This window comes from Sus scrofa, unplaced genomic scaffold (genome assembly GCF_000003025.6).
Source record: "Sus scrofa isolate TJ Tabasco breed Duroc unplaced genomic scaffold, Sscrofa11.1 Contig1914, whole genome shotgun sequence".
Lineage (NCBI taxonomy): Eukaryota > Metazoa > Chordata > Mammalia > Artiodactyla > Suidae > Sus > Sus scrofa.
The window spans coordinates 446928-459737 of NW_018084979.1; positions in this window are offsets into that span (position 1 = coordinate 446928).

Sequence of the window (12810 nt, forward strand, 5' to 3'; positions counted from 1 at the left end):
TGGACTTGCTGGGTGTCGTCCGGTAATCCGTTCATCTGGTCTCAGCGCTGTCATCTGTGAAAACGAAAGTCATGGCGGTGGCCGCCTCCCGGGGCGCAGGGTGCGGGGAAAGCGCTTGGCTCCATGCCTGGCGTTCGGCCAGCTCTCAGGGACATTGCCTACCACATTATAATCCATGTGCCCTGGGTCCTGGGACCCCCGCGTCAGGTGGCAGCCAAGATGCTGCTGGTCCAGGAGCAGTGGGCCCAGCATCCCAGGTGGGGGCCGGGGGTCATGTGAAAAGCTTATGAGGGACACACGCAAGATGAGATGACTGGAGGTGCCCTGCAGGTAACTGGACCACCCAAGAAGGGCCTGACGATGCCGGTGTGGCAAAGCGGTTTCCAGGGCAGTGCAGACGCCGTCTGTGGGCTGAGTGAGATCAGCTGGAGGGAGAGTGGGAAGAGCCAGAGGTCTGGCCCGCCCTGGAGGCCGTGACCTTGAGAAGAGGAGGGGGAGCCAGCTGGGTGGCGGGCGCAGTCATGAGGCCAGGATGAGCTCTGGTGCGTTCAGATCACCCCTGTGCTCACTGGCCCCTGGCAGGGGCTCTGCAGGTTTCAGATGAGCAGGGATTGCAGCTAAATCATCTCTCCCCCCTGGCCTCCGCATCCCTTCAGCCTCACCCTCATCTGTGCCCCCCAGCCACGCATGACAGGGTGACCTTGTCACTCCTGCGCTGAGAGCCCTCTCCTGGCTTTGTCCCACGTGGCGGGTGCCTGATAAATGTTTGGTAGATGAGGGCCTGGCACACAGTAGGTGCACAGTGTGCATCTGACAAATGAACATAGTAGGGGCTCAATAAATGTTACAGGGGGTGCTGACACACAGTAGGTGCTTTCACATTAGCCAAATCAGCCTCTGGGTCGTGTGCCCTGAGTGGGTCTGGGAGCTCCCAGGGCCCGGCCCACTGTGTGCCCGGCCCTAGGAGATCTTGGTGGCCTGGCTTCTCCTTGGCCACCTCTGCCAGGATCTGGGTGTCCTCAGGAGACCCTGAGAAGCGGGTGCCACAGAACCGGGAGGCAGTGTTCCTTTCCATCTTCCCATCGGGCTAAGACTCAAAACAAAACTGTCAGATTTCAGAACATTTCACAGCGGCAAAAATAACTGCACTTGGGGAAAAAACACACAGACACTTCTCAAAGTCATCTAGTGCTTCAACAATGTGCCAAATGCTTCTGGAATTGACAAGTTCGGTTTGCCACGCACCAACTGCGCCTACCCCGCCAGCCTCATCTCCTGAGGGCCCTGAACCCCCCGTCCCCCTCACACCCCCCGGCACCAAAAACCTCAGCACAGAAAAAGCAACAAGGGAGACGCTGCAGAACCACCTGTGCTGGGCCCCACGAAGGGCTGATTCGAAAACGGTGCCCAGGATTCACAAGCCACAGATGCCAAAGCCAAGGTGACAGGGGCAGGTGACACTGGAGAGGCACCTGATTGGGTTCCAGGCACTCACAGTGTACCATCTCATTGGCCCCTCCCAGCCCCTCCCCACTTTATAGGTGGGCCCTGAGGTTCCTCGGGGTCGAGGGCAAAGCTTCCTTTCCTGGGAAGGAATTCTAGTTGCCCCCCCCCCACTTTTCCCCTCCCTTCTTCTGTAATAACACCAGCCCATCACCACCCAGCCAAACAGTATTTCCCAGCCTCCTTGGCAGCCAGATGCGGCCACATCGTGGCGCTTAGTCTGTGGATGCGAGCAGGACTCCATCCTTCTTCCTGGCCAGGTCTCGCTCCCTTTCTCCCCACCACTGGGATGGCAGGAGCCCCAGCAGTCCCCTTAGCCCCATGAGCAGAGCCACAAGACAGAAGGAGCCTGGGCTGCTGACAGTGCCAAGCAGCCGTAGGAGCCTGAACCTTTTCGCTTCATCAGCAGATAAGGGGAGAATGAACTCCTGCCCTAAGTTAAGCATCTGGCAACAGAAGTTTGTTGCTGCAGCTCTTTCCATGGGGGGCTTGCCGATGCCAAAGGGATTTATCTGGGGTGGGAGAGTGACGGGAGCAGAGAGGCAGCTCCAAGCGGAGCAATGATTTGATTCCTTTTGTGTCTTTCGAAGTCCTGCTGGCCATTCTATCCAAGGGGATTGAAGCGAGCAGGTTGGCCCCCGAAGTATGAGATGATGAGTTTTGCTTAGACTACGAGGTGGGGGAGAGATGGAGAGAAGTGCTTAGATCCCAGACACGCTCCTGAGGAAGGAGGGCACAAGAAATGCAGACAGGAGGGGACACAGAGCCCCAGGACTGCCCCTGGGCATCCGACACAGAGACCGTGGGCGACGAGCCATCTCCGGGTGGCGGTGGGTGGTGATCCCGGGCTCAGTTCTGGCAGTTACATTCGAGGTGCCTGGCAGGTGTGCAAGGGGTGATTTCCACCAAGGAGGTCTGGACTTCAGAAGATGGCACAGAGGTGCGAGCAGGGGGATTATCGGCTGAGAGTTGGTGGCAAGTGCCAAGGGGGGAAATAAGGTTAACTAAGAAGAGGGCCAGGAGGGCATCGGAAAGGAGGCCTAAGGACCTGAGCTTCAGGGCGGGTGGACGTGGGGGCACTCGGAGGAGCGGGGGGGGCAAGTGACCAGAGAGGACGGGGGCGCTGCAGGAATGTGGGTCTGGAAGCCCCTGGAGAGCAGCCGCCTGCGTCAGTGCAGCCCAAGGACCACCGCAAAGGCCCCAGATGGGGGCCTGTGGGGGTGGGGGGAGCAGAGGTCAGACGGCAGAGAGGGTTGGGGGGCTGAGGGGGTCTTTCTTTACAGCCGCCTTCCCTGAGACAGAATGACGGGTGAAGCGCTGGCCCGAGGCTTAGCCGGAGGTGAGGGCTTGGCAATGGGGGACGTCGGGGCTGGCGGAGCTGATGGGGTTTGCACCGTCGGAAGTGGCTTGTCCTGCATTCTGTTTTATCCCAAGTCCCTGCTGTTCTGCCACCCTCCCATCGAGACCAAATGTTTACTGCACATTTCTCTGAAATTCAACCCTAAATAGTCCCAATTCTGAAACCTTGATTTTCTTCTGGGTGCTCTTCTCAGTGAGATTCCAGATTCGATGGGGTAACTTTTTCCCTAATTCACAAGCCTGTAAAAGTCCATCCAGGCACCTGTAAATGGCCTTGGGACCCACGGGTCTACCATACTTTTCAAAGTGGGGTGATGGCGGCAGGGGCCACAAGGACAGTATCTAAAATCGGGTGACCCCAGGATGGACCCCCTCTTCACCTCTTACCAGCAGGGTGACCTCAGGTGAGTGACAAACTCTGAGCGCCTGTCTCCCCTCCGTCAAGTGGCGACAATGCTCTGTCTCAAGGTGGGTGGGATGGTGAGCGAGAACTAACCCGCACGGACCCGCAGGAGACAGTCAGCCAATCTCGCACGTGGATACGGCGGGAGGGGTCACTTTTACTGCTTATCCAGGTCCCACGGGACCTTCTGGTGCCTGGTCCCAGTCCCGCCAAGGTTGTAGTCCATCCCAGCAAGGCTATGGAACAAATTCTATACCACAAGCTTCAGAGCCCCAGTGCCAAACACGAGCGGAGGAAGAGCCTAGGTGTGTGCCAGTCCATGCCACCCCGGGGGGCATCCAGCTTCTTTGAGGGCCTACCCAGGCAAGAAGCTCTAGACAGACAGATGGGTCCTGCCCACCGTGGGGGGTGTGTAAACAGCCCAGCTACCCTCAGTCCCTGTGCAAAGGCTAGAGGCATGCCCTGTGGCGCGCTTGTCACCGCTTTCAAATTTGGTTTGCCCCAAGCTATGGGGATCTGCCAATCAATCTCACTTCTTTTCTGGAGCCGCTTCCTAAATGATCTCCTTTTACAGGGGAGCCACCGAGGCTGAGAGAGTCGCCTGACAATGTTTTAGTGCAGGATGGAACTCTACAGAACAACACCAGCCCCCATTTGACAGATGGGGAGACTGAGGCCCAGCCGGGTAAGAGACTCAAATGCCGTCAGCCAGCAAGAGAGACATCGTGGCCGCTCTTGCCGCTGCAGGCTCAGAAAATCCCTTTCCTGGGACTTTTCTCTGCAGATAATACCCTATCACACACACCAAGAGGGGACCCAGGGGATCGATAGCTCATTGCTGCCTCTGCAAAGCTACTGACTTCCTCCATGGAAGCCAGGCGGCCTGGCTGGGTGGCGGCTGTCTGCGGAGAGCAGACACCGGCTGAGTTCGGGGTCAGAGCCGGGCTCGGGCTGGGCAAACACAAGCCTTTCTACCCTGGCCGAGCCCTTGGCAAAAGGGCTGTGGATTCTGACCGACCACAGAGGAGGCCAGGCCGGGCCCTCCTTCTCTCCGCTCTGCAGCAGGACCCTGGCCAAGCCAATGACACCGGAGGGGCCGGCTCTCCTGCACAGATAAGAAGTGCCTGTGATTAGCATGAGGTCATTTGCCCAGGACACCTTGGCTCTCCAGGGCTGGGGACACCCCTCTGTCCTCCAGGGCCTCAGGGGCAAAGGTGAGCCCCCACCCAGGCCTGCTCAAATTACTTCAAATTCTAAACTCGCAACGTCCAAAGAGCAGACCTGAACACACTTCTGTAAAAATGCGTTTGAAAAGAACATTGTCCGCTCACGCTGGCCCTCTGCCTGCTTCCACTTTGGGGTTCTGGGCAGACTCTTAGAAACAAACTTCTCACCAATTACCAAGAGCAAAACAACTCCCAGAAGATCTCAGCTGGTGCCAGACAGAGCAAGGAACAAGCCCCTTTTGCAAAGAGTTTCCGCTCAGTCTCTGGAAATCCCAGGAGATGGCCATCACGTTGGCACGGGCGGCGCCCACCGCTGACCCAGTCCCTTCTTCCCTCTGCCCCCGCCCAGTCCCTGCCCCAAGCCAGCTGCGGCCTCTCCCTCAACCCCCGGAGCAGAAGGAGCACCCCAGCTGCCAGGAGCCAACCCTTGAACACCCCTCATCCCTGACACCCGGGCGGACACCAAACCGAGGGGGGCAGGGCAGCCAGTCTAGGCTTCCCAGCACCCACCCCTGAGATTCAGCCACCTCCTTCCTGGCACTGCCCCTGCAGGCCCGTGGGGTCGTGGGCGGTAGAGGCCAGGCTCACCTCTGTGCCACGCAGGGAGGCTGCGTTTGCTGGGCCGAGGTCTCGGATGCGGCCGAAGGCTGCCAAGGGGAGAAGGGCTCTGGGAGGCTCTTCGCTCCCCGTCTCTGATCACCCTGTCGCCAGGAAAAGCAGGAGGGGAAAGGGAAAAGCAGGAGAAAGGACCTGCAGACGCGCTGTGCTCACGGCCAGGGCTCGCGAAGTGGGCCTCGCCATGTCCCTGAATGCTCCCAACATGCTCGGAGCTGGCCCTTTCTGGAGCAGATTGGAAAATCCCCCGGAGCAGGCGGGGGCCTTGCCAGCTGCTTGGGAAAATGTCTTTTCAGAGCTAAGGGCGTCATCTCCTTGCTTCCCTCTCATTCAGGCTGTGGGCTGCTCAGCCCCGGGCTGCAGGCTGGAGGCTGGGGCCCCGCAGAGGCATTTGGCGCCAGCCCCTGGCCTTGCTTGCAAAGCCTCCTCCTGGAGCAGGAGACGGTCCTGGCAAAAGATGGCAGTGATCTCACAGGATAACCCAACGGGCTGTGCACAGGGCTGGGGAGGGAATCAGAGAAGGCTTCCTGGAGGGGGTGGCTCCTGAAGACCAAGTGGAAATTAACCAGAAAACAAACGGAGGAAGAGCATCCCGGTGGGGGTGGGGGTGGGAACAGAGATGCGAAGGCCTCGAAGAGGGTGGAAGGGCCCTGTGAGCAGAACCACAGCAGGGTGCGTGGGACAGTGAGGGCGAGAGGAGATGGGGGGGCGGGTCTAGGAAGGGTGGTGGTGGCTTTAGGGGCCAGCCCAGCGGGGCATCTGTGCCACAGGGAGGGCTGTGGGCTTTAGAGCAGTGGGGGACCACAGAGAGCTCCAATCCTGTGGTGATACAGCCTGGGTTTATGTCTTGGAAAGCTCCCTTTGGTGCCCTCCAGGTGCAGGGTGTGACAGAAGAAAGCATCAGGAGAAATGGGACTGTCCCCTCTGGATCCACAGCAGAGTAATCACAGCCCTCCCCACCAGCCCCTCCTCCAGCCTCCCAGCCCCTCGAAATCGCTTGATTCCCCTGCCTCTGAGCCTTTGCCTATGCTGTTCCCTCTGCCCGCATGCCCTTCTTTGTCTTCCACCTGCAGGACATGTGCTGGGGGGCGGCCAGAACACCCATCCTGGGGCACCTCGCTGAGCACCCCTGCTAGGGAGACTATTTCTCCTTCAGATTGTTCCAGGGGGGTCTGGCCACACCCAGCTATGACCGCTAGCCAGGAGTCAAACTCCCCACCAGGCTGGGGGCACATTGAGGGCAAGGATGTGCCCGCTCCCCCACCGAATCCTGAGCCATTAAACAGGCAGTCTCTCCAGGAAGTTGCAGGGTGTCCTGGGGGACCTGGCTGTGAGGTCCCGAGCTCACTGTGTTTGCCCCGAATCCCTTGGAGCTGAGAGGCGGAACTAGCTGAGTGTTTATCCAATCATCTCCTTTCTCTAAGCAGCCCGCACTGAGTCCTGCCCAGTGCAATGTGAGACTCGCCCCTGCAGCCTGGCCCACAGCCATGCCCAGTCTGCCCTCCCCTGCTGGATGGATGGGGAAGGTCCAGAGGGAGGCCCAGGGCCCTGAGGGTGGTGGAGCCAGTGCTGGGAATGGATCCCATGATGTGCCATCCAGCCTCCCCATCCAGGGTGAAGAGCTTACTCCCGGCCTCTGATGCACTCTACGAGCCAGCTCTCTGCTGTCAGCCCATGGAAAGTGACCAGCTCAGTCAATTGGGCCCCCAGGGGGCCCACACCCAGCACCTGGTCAATGTAGGGGTTAAAGCACCAGGCCTTTCCCCTCAACCCTAATGGCCAACCCAGCTATGCGCTCACTGGGGGTTACCTGAGGGTCCTACGAGGACAGCACCCAGTCCACCTCTGCCTGGCCTGTCCCTCCTTCCCATAACTACTGGCCAAGGGCACTTCCAGTGTGCCCACCTCCACCTCGGAGCTGGCTTCCTGGGAATCTCAACCTGTGAAAAATGGTGTCAGGAATGGAGCAAACGGCCATGGCAATGGGGTTGGGAGTGAGATTCCCCACCCCACCCCACCCCACCCCACCCCACCCCCGGCTGGCTGCAAGGACCCATTCCTAGGGCAGGTGAAGCACAGGGAGCCCCTGGCAGGAGGGAGCTCTGTGATGGTGAAGACGGGTACCAGGGTGAGCTGGGAAGGTCTTCCAATGAAGGGAAGTAGCCACTGGGTGTGATGCCGCAGGCATTTAGGAAGCACGGGGAAAACCGCCACTGCGGGGGATGGAATTGATGCTGAGAGTTATTAATCAGTAAGTAGGAGCTGTGGGCAGAGGGGGTCTCAACCCAAACAGGTCTTTTCCATCAAGGTCAAGGCGATGATTGGAAAATACTAAGATCCTGACCAACTTCTGAGTTGATGCACCCAAAATCTTGGACCCCCAGAGTCTCCTGAGCTCTCCAAGCCTACTGAAGTGGTCCATGGGTTGCTATGAAGGACAAATGCTCACACGCACTTGAAGATGCAAAAACCTCCTCACAGCAGGACAGCAGGCGTCCCCGCACCCTGAATTCACTCCCCCTTGGACACCAGGCCAATGACCAGGGTGAAGTCACCATGTAGTTAATCCAGGGTCATGATAGAAAGAGGAGGGACTGGGTCCCCAGGAGCTGAACACCTAGCCACTCAGAACTGGTTTCTGAAGGTGATGGACCAAGGGGCGGAGCATAAGCTGGAAAAGGAAGAGTTTATCTCTTTGGGAGCATGTCTGTGGGATGCAAGACATAACTCCTTGGCGAGGACCATGGGTGGTGGTGCAAATACACTAAACGAAAGGCACCTAGTGGCACGGGGGGAGGGACGGCCTCCAAGGAGGGAGGTGGAGATGCTAGAACTGCTGTGGCAGATGGTGAGAGGGTTGAGAAAAGGCTCAGAGGCGAGGGCTGGCTGTGGTGCATGTAGCACAGAAGGCCAGATCATCCACCCGCTGACTCGGCCCCACAGGTCAACCTGGAAGGTGTGCCTTTCACCGAAGCAGTGAGGAATGCAAGGATAGCACGAGCACCACGGAGAGGCCCATGGTGTCTGTCTTGCAGATCCATGGTGGATGGCAGCCAGGGAGTGTCTTCAGAACCAGATTCACTCTAGGGGTCAGAGTGTCCTGATGGGGTAGAGGCCAGGTGACATTTAGCCGACCTCTGGCGCCTTCCTGCTTTCTGGCCTTGCAATGCTGGGCACAATAGGAACTGCACTGAATGACATGCTGCAGCCAATACCGGGCAGTTTGGCCTCTTGTGCTGAGGGGCCCGCAGAGAGAAGAGGCACTATTACCCTGGCAGGGCTGATAGATCCTCATCATAGAACTGCTGGCTGTCCCAGCAGGGAAATCTGTGTGGCATGCAGGGTATCCCACTGGGCACGCCTGGGTATACCCCTGCCCGATTTTGATGGTAAAATGGGAGCATGCTACAGCCATGGTCTGAGCAAGATGTGGTGAGCTGGGGTCCAGACGTTTCAGGGATGGTGGGCTGAGCAACCCCCCAGTGGAGCCATGGAGCTGAGCAGAAGGGGCACTAACCAGATGGAGGGGACATGAGAACAGGGAGCAGAGGAGAGAAGTGAAGAGCAGCACTGCAACCTGAGGGCCAGCTGCAATGACCAGGCTGTCACCTGTCCATGAACCTTCCTCTGCTGAGTTTCTGTTAGGGAGAGAGACCTGCTGGAAACTGAAGTGGCTCCCTCCCAGAATTTGAACTTGGGTGACGGGGTGGGTCTGAGCCATCCAATAGAGGCTACAGGGTACAGACCAGATGCCCCTGCGTGAACCTGTGTACCAGTCTATAGCCCTCAGTTTTCAGCCCCTTTGGAAACGTGTAGCCTTGAAGAAAGCTGTCCGGAAGTTCCCACTATGGCACAGTGGATTAAGGATCCAGCATTGTCTCTGTAGAGGCTTGGGTCACTGCAGAGGTGTCAGTTTGATCCCCAGCCTGGCACAGTGGGTTAAAGGATCCGGTGTTACTGCACCAGTGGTGTAGGTCACAGCTGCAGGTTGGATTCCATCCCTGGCCCAGGAACTTCCATATTCCATGGGCACAGCCATGACATTAAAAAAGAGAGAGAGAGAGGGAGTTCTTGTCATGGCTAAGTGGTAACAAACCCAACTAAGATCCATGAAGACGAGTTCGATCCCTGGCCTCACTCAGTGGGTTAAGGATCCAGCATTGCCATGAGCTGTGGTGTAGGTCACAGACATAGCTCAGATCCCACCTTGCTGTGACTGTGGTGTAGGCTGGCAGCTGTAGCTCTGATTCGACCCCTAGCCTGGGAACCTCCATAAGCCACGGATGCAGCCCTAAAAAGACTAAAAAGAGAGAATGAGAGAGAGCTACCCAAGGTCACCCTCTCTCCTGAGGGGCAGCTCATACCTGGTGACTGACTAGTCAGTGTGAGAGTAGAAGGCCCACCAGCCTCCTGCAAACTCAAGACCACCCTAAAGGGCCCACCCAGCTCCCTGTGGGGTCCACTGAAGACATGTCAGGGCCCCATCACCACTCAGCTTGGATGAACCCTGCCCCATCCTGCTTCCTCCCCTACTTCCACGGCTGTGGGTCCTGAGCTGGCTCCATAAAAATCTTCCTGCCCATGAAGCCACTTGTCAGACTCCAGGTACCCAACCTGAGAGCCTGGGTTTCTGAATGACCTCAGGAGCACAGCACTGTCCCCGCACACCTGCGTGGACTGAGACACAAGCAGGTAAACACATCTGTGTTGTGTGAGGGTTGTTTGCTGAACGGTGATCTTACTGATTCCTGTCTGGAGAGGGGAGGAATGAATGAATGAATGAAATGGCAGAATGAATGCCTTAGGAGCTCTGTCTGGTGGAAGATGCAGAAGCACATCTGTGAAGCACAAGGGAGACCCTGGCCAGCTACATACACTCTGGCTATGAGTTCTGGGCCTCCCGCCCCCAACCCCTTGGGGCAGACACGACCCACCTGGAGCAGGTGCTTGGGGAGCCAGAAGTGTGTGGACAAACTCATAAGGGGACTCAGGTCCCTGGACCTGAGCTGACCGCCACGTCATGAGAACTTCCTCCCTCAGAGAAGAGTCTGAGACCCTATCCTCGGCACTGGGCACACACAGGAGTGGAGCCAGGCCTCTGTCCAAGTGCGGGCCATCCATCAGAGGGCGTTCAGGGGCACCGTGGCTCTGAGTCTGTCTCTCCCACCAGAGATGGAGCCCTGGAAGGCTGGAGCTGCAGACCCAAGACCTCAGGACTCAGGACAGGCCCTTGTAATACCTGTGGAAGAATCCAGAAGGCCTCAGTGTCCCAGTATGTAGACATGCACCCAGGGTCTGTGACCCACTGGTGAGAAACGCCTGCAGCTGAATGTTATCCCCTGCCTCACCAGGGTGTAAAGTCAACTGCCCAAGTGGTGGGGAACTGGGCAGTCTCAGAGGAACGAGCTTCATAAACATCCCCGCCACTAATGAGGGCTTCCAGGGGGCCTGTGCCGCAGGAGACCCGGCTTCCTGCTCTTTGGGCCTTGGTGTGGGGATAGGAGCATTCCAGGATCATTCCCATTAGGGGCAGTGGGACATGCACAGAGGACCCCCCAGGAGCCTTCCAGCCTGTCCACACACTTTCGGCAAGCCTGCCTTGAGAGTCTGCTGTCTGCCGGGCCCTGTGCTGGGTGCAGGAGTTCCAGGCAAGAAGCACCAGCTCAGGGTGGGAGGCGACCCGCCCAAGGTCCCAGAGCTGGGGGTGGAGGCAGCAGGATGCAAACCCAGGTCTGTCGTCATCCCCTCCCTGAAGCCCCCTGCCATGCAGCCTAAGAACTCCCGCAGAGGGCAGATCCGCACACATGTACAATGCCTGCACCCAGGAAGGTGGGTTTGAGGAGGCAGGTGTCAGGAGTGGGGGTGCTGCTGGGTGAGTGTGAGTGTGTACGTGGGCCTGTGTGTGCCTACATGTGACATCAGCCACGTAGAGCCCCACACCTTGGGGCCCTGGACTCCCTTCCTCCAGGAAGGACCCAGAGCCTGTGAGCTCAGCACAAAGCAAGGGACAGAAGGCTGTCTCCACCTGTCACTTTGATTCTGCTGGGAAAGGGCTCTGCACCCCTAGTTTCCATCATGTGCCTCGGGAACGCAGCCCAGCAGACAGAGTGGGGACCCCAGCCAGGCGTGTACAGCCTGGGCCTCGGCCTCTCTGAGCCTCTGTCCCCTGTCCTCGCAGGGTCACCATGGCCCTGGGAAACGAAGGCCGAGGGAGGAGGAGCCTGTCCTCTCATCTCTTCCCAGGGCCTGGTTTGGCCAGGCATTTCCAAAGAGCAGCCCCTCTGCTGAGCAGACCCGACGGGCCTGAGGAGGTAGCACCAGGCATGGCTGGGTGGCAGTTGGGACTCATTAGTTGGGACTAATCTGGAGAGGAGGGAGCCCTTTGATCAGAGAGCATCCGGAAGGTGGCCCGTTCTCCAGCTCTGGGCTGGAGGGGGCCGGCCCCCCCAAGACCGCTCGCACACTGAGCCCCAGGCCCGCGCTGGGGCTGCCCACACCTGGCCCCAGGGCCGAGGGGAACAAATGAGGACAAAGTGAGGCCGGCCTCGTGCTTCGGACTCAGCTGCCCTCTTTACTGACAGGCCCACCCGTTCCTTGCGGCCGCCTCCAACCCTCTTGTTCCAAATACCGCTTCTTTTGTGAAGTGCTGGTAACAGTACACGGTAGCTGATGTTTTGTTTTTGTTTTCAATGTTCTTTCTTGGCAAAATATACAGTTGGCCCCCTCTGACAGGAACTAAAGTTGATTTTTGACAGTTTAATTGTTTGCGAAATCCACGGGCCCAGGACTTTTAGGGATCCTCTCACTTAATTCCCCCACACCCCCCATGGAAGAAGGGAGGTCGCCGTGCCCATTCGAGGGATGGAGAAACTGCTGACGGGGAGGGACCGGCCCCCGAGCTCACCCCGGGGGTGGGGGTGGGGTCTCACCAGCCCCCCTTCCTACCCCCCGCCCTTCCCCCAAGACCAGCCACCCCTCTCCAGGAAGGGGGCCTTGTTCTCCCATCAAGCCAGCACCAGAAGCGGTCACCCCAAGCCAGGGCTTCTCCCCGGCACCCCCTGAACCTGTGGCTGCCCCCCTCCAGCCTTCCCCCGGCTCCCTGGGTCAGGCCTCCCCAGACGCGTCCCTCCTGGCCCAGCCGGCCCTCGGGCCGCCCCTCCAGGACCAGGCTCTGGCCCACAGCCATGGGGACTTGGCCTGGGCTGGTGAGCCAGGGGGGTCCCAGGCCACGCTGCCTGGGCTGCCGGCAGCCCACTGTCCTGAAATGGCCCCGACCAAAGGGCCCCACGGCAGTTACTCAATGACAATGAGGACAAGTTGTTTGCCATGGCCCCGGGCCAAGGGCTGGGACTGTGGCCTTGCCTCGCCTCCGCCTCCAGAGACATCTGGGAAGGGGGTGTGGCCGCACAGGCCGCGGGCAGCTGCGTCTTCAGCTCTGCAGGGCCACCGCCCTGGTCAGGGGCCCCTCCCCAGGCTCCTCCAGGAAACGAAACTCTGCAGGTTGGCCGTCCCGGCCCCAGCGGATCCCCTCACCCAATTTCCCTAAAGTCCAGCCGGATCCCATCCTCCCCTGTGCTCCGGCCGTGCCCTCTGCCGGGAAAGCCTCACCTCCCACCATGGCCACGGGATCCAGAAACGGCTGCGGGTCCCAGTGCCCACAGCAACAGCAGCTCCTCCAGTGCCCGTCCAGTGTCCCCCAGGAGG